The sequence below is a fragment of the Mustela erminea genome, chromosome 4, assembly GCF_009829155.1.
Source record: "Mustela erminea isolate mMusErm1 chromosome 4, mMusErm1.Pri, whole genome shotgun sequence".
Taxonomy (NCBI): Eukaryota; Metazoa; Chordata; class Mammalia; order Carnivora; family Mustelidae; genus Mustela; species Mustela erminea.
Genome location: NC_045617.1, coordinates 54,031,083 through 54,035,732, shown reverse-complemented (window position 1 = coordinate 54,035,732; position 4,650 = coordinate 54,031,083).

The following is a 4,650-nucleotide window of genomic DNA, read 5'->3' as shown; positions in this document are numbered from 1 at the left end:
CTGTTCACTAACATGGACAAAGATTCATAATAAACTAAAGGGGGAAAAAAAAACAAAATAGAAAACTACATGTCTGGTCCCCATTTTATCTTCAATTATTTCTCCATAATGCAGTTAAAGAAAATGAGAAGGCAGTGCATCAGAATTTTAACAGGGATTATTTCTGAATAGTGGGAACATGGGTAATTTTTATTTTCTTCTTGGTTGTTGCTTTCTTCTCCTACTTGTGGAAGGTAAATGTGTATTGTTTTATAATGTGGAACACATTTACGATACTTATCCTAATGGCCTTGTTGCCTGAACTATTTGACTGGCAGCTTCAGACGTCCACCTCACAACAGTGCGCTCAACGAAACGAACACTAACGGGGAAAATAGAGAAGAAAACACTAATGAAGTACCATGAAACATGACCAGTGTTTGCCTTTAGCTTTCAGTCCATCTTTTGTTCTTGTGGGAAGGGCACCATGGAAACCAGCAATTTTCATCAAACTGGCCTCAAAGGAGCTGTTTGTTTTCTTATTCTTCATCTTGAACTGCCAATGCCCCGACAAGATGCTTGCGATCTCCGGTCAACCTTAGTTAACTGTACATCTCTCTGCTTCCGCAGCTGCACGGAGACTGATAGGGTTTGTGAAAACGGCTGCTTCCATCTTTTTTTATGAATGGTGATGTTTGTTATTGCAATAGAGTGTTGACAAGCACGGCAGAGACTAAAAATACAGTTCCTTTTTGAAATAAAATATTCAGCATTTTCACTGGCCGAAGATTTATTTGGCGGTACTTTCTTGGTTAAAATTCCCTGAGGTTTGTTTATATGGCTATTTTTGTTCTTTATTTTAAGTATATCAGCATTTTTCCACAGCTTCAAGCTATTCTCATCTCAGCATGTAGGAAGTTAATAGGCAGCACAGAAGCTTATTATTTTAATTCCAGTGAAAACATAATTGACTAAAGAAGCAAAGGCAGTAACACCATCCCTTCTGGCATGCTGAAGGACTGACCGCAAATTCAAACTCATCATGGCTCTTGGGAGCACTGGTCCAGGTGACCAAGGGGATGGGCTCAGCAACACGAGGCTCCAAATAATCTCCAGGCATTGCCTGTGAATATGAAACAAGAACCAGTTGGAATTTTGTTTCCCTGATGTGGCAAAACTTTACGAGATTTTTTTTTTTTTTTGAGAAGCATAAAAGCAATGCCATTCCATTGAAAGTGGTTGTCCTCTAGAGTATACATTTATTCCTATGGTACCACCATTCTTCAAAACATCTGTGAAATTCCCCTTTTAGGATTGTTTTGAGATATAGTTTATGAAATGCATCAGAAAATTAATCTTGTCAGTTTCTAATCACATCTGAATGAGATTATAAAGTTAGATTACTCAACTTATTTATCAGACTGGGCTCCAGATGCCTTTTGCATTTTCTAAATAGCAGATGCTCTCGCAAAAGCAAAGTTTGCCACCAATAAATCCTTCAAAACCACATGCCTTGGTCTAAGACAGGAATTTCAATATGAGAATTCCCAAAGGGATTAGAAAAATGGCAGAATAAGTGGAATAAGTATATAGCTTTCCAACCTAACAACTCTGACTGAGCCACTTGGGTTTGTGAGATCAAACCTTAATTAAAAAAGAAAAAAGGAAAGAAATTCTAACTTTTTTTTTTTCATGCACTCACTTCATAGTGGATGCCAGGCATTGTTCCAGGGGATGTGGCAGCAAACATGGCTGACAGAGGTTGAGCTCTAGCTCTATGGCAATACCAATCTGGAGAGACCTAATTTTAAAAAGTGTTTTAATAGACAATTTTAGAGTTATGTGAATTTGGACTATCTCAGGGAGATATGTATAGATTAGGATACTTCAAAAGTTAGAAAGTTAGGGGAAATTTTTTGAAGTTTTTTCCTTTTTTTTTTTTTTTTTTTTTTCCCAGCACAGGACTTTGAAGCAAAGCAAGGAAGTGTATTTGTCTTCACCTCAATATAATTCAAGTGCCTAGACAATTTGGAATGCTCCCTAAGCTGGAATATACAACCAGATCTACTCACCTGCCTCATCTGGTTGTTAAGAAGTAAAGGACTGAAAACTTTAAATTTTGTTTAAAGTATCTTGGCCATCATCACTAGCAGTGGCAAGTTTCTAGTAGTTGAGATGTCAAAGTTTTCATCCCTTTGACAAAAAGGCAAAAACAGTTAGGGAAGGTCAGTTATAGTTAGTCCAGTTTTAGTCAACAAATGTAATTTAGACCCCAGGAATGGGGCCAAGATATGAGGACACAAAAATGAATGTTCTGGTGGTGATTTCTTCAGTTGCAAGAACTCATCTAAGTTATCTCAAGTATTGAGGTCTTCCTGAGAATGTAATAAGGATGCATTGTCTCTCAGTTCTCAACTAGGACCAGCTGTGGAAGCTCATCCCCCCATTTCTATGTGTCTAGATGCCTAGAGAGCTCCTTGGTTGGTGCTGTCTAAGCTTGGTGCTGTCTTAACACAGGGGAAACAATCTTGCTCAAGAGATGACACTGATTTGGCAGATGATATCTAGAAAGACCAGCAGCTTGATGTTCCCATTCAGAAGGTCAGCAGAATCTTAACAAAACAGAATTGTGTTGCAGTGGGAAGAGCAAAGCTCCTGTCATACTACAAAGCTTCACCTCATGTTGGGTGGAGCTCTCGGTTCCTCCTGGAAATTCAAGGGCTACTATTCATAGTGCTCGTCCTACTTTTCAAATCATCCCCAAATGTTGGGGCAAAAGACATTCAACTGATTACCTAAAGTTAAGTCCCCTTTCCCTGCCCATTTCCCAAGTACCACCCTTCTTTCCTCTATGTCCTCAAGGACTGGTCCCTATAGAATATCCTCACAGTTTTTTCATAAATGATGTCATTACATCAAAGAAATAAAAGTACCTTCCCTCATTAATCATGATCTTGACTTCATCTACTACTTCTCTTGGGTCCTAAGACCTTGATCTTCAAATATTCTAAAATGCTGTGTGGCAGGTGTCTGCTACTGTGGCCCTGGCCTCCCCTTGCTGCATTCCCCTACTCCCCGACAGCCATCCCCTTGATGAACAAGCCACACAAAATTGTTGGTACTGCATCTCAGACTAAAGGAAAAATTATTATCCAGCCCAGGGATTCTTTTTTGTTAAAAATTATTAACCAATTATTCCCAACTCTCTAAAAATATTAACCAATTATACCCAATTGTCCAAAGACCCATTCCTAAAATCATCCCGTCAATTCAAATTAGTTTCTTCCTCCTGACTTGAGAAACAAAGATGTTTTTCCTCTCACTGTAAGTGCAAGTCCCTTTCAACAGATAGGCTTGTGCATATGCCATTAGTAATCTAAATTCTCCTTTCAAGTTGCTATTGTATTAATGAGTAGTAGTCAACTTAATTGAAATTCATGGATAAAATAAATTCCTGTCTATATTTTTTGTTAAATTAATTTGAAATAAATGTGTATCCAGTAGACTTATGAGGTTAATGGTATAAGGTAGGTAAGATTTCAAATGATTTCTTCTCACAGAGAGAAGTTTTGTAGACAAAAGAGAAAACTGAAATTGACCTGTGTTGCTAGTCTTTTTTGTGACCTTATTAATATCCCTAAGACCTTTAGGAATGTATTTTAAGATTTTATTTATTTATTTGCCAGAGAGAGAGAGAGCGCGCACAGGCAGACAGAGTGGCAGGCAGAGGCAGAGGGAGAAGCAGGCTCCCTGCCGAGCAAGGAGCCCGATGTGGGACTCAATCCCAGGATGCTGGGATCATGACCTGAGCCAAAGGCAGCCGCTTAACCAACTGAGCTACCCAGGCATCCCTAGCAATGTATTTTAAATGAAAACTTGTACTGCCTTTGATATTCCAAGTACCTTGGTCACCAGGAATTTAGATAAGAAATGTTTGGAATGGAAATTACCCTCAATTTCTTCTAAATATAAAAATGATGATGTACATGTATATTTTTTTCCCTTTGCCTTCCAGGAAAGCATACCCTCTGCTGTACCCTCTCTTCTAACATTGTGTCACACACCTGCTTTGAATCTCCATGTGGTCAATGATGTATTTACTCTTTCAAAGTATCTCGTAACAGCATGATTAGAATATAGGTAGACTTTAGTCATTGATTTATATCTTTATTCTTTAAACATTGTATAGTGCCTAATATATGCCTACTATATGGCATTTGGTTTTGAAAATATAAAGAGAAAGACAGAGTCTCTACCCTCAAGGAATTAAAGTCTATCTGGGAAGAAAGATGGGTAAATTACTAACTATGACAGAATGTGACAAATACATAATGAAGATGTAGACAAAGTGCTTCAGAGACATAGAGGAGGTAGTGAATAATATGTGCTGGAGAAGTTGAGAATTAGTCAAAGTTTTATCTGCTACATTTGGACTAGAATGGCGTAGCAGTTGGAAGTGGACGAATCGTGTACACACGGATACATACATGAACCTGTTAGAGTACAATTTTAGATGTCAGCATAAAGCTGTATTATATTCCAGTTTTACAGCTGGGGAAATCAAGACATGTATTTCACTGGTGTCTCAGTTGGCTTCAGGGCCATTGGGGCTGACCCTGGCATCATCTGGCACTTCCATTCATTTTTTCTGCCTTGTTTGCTAGAGAATAT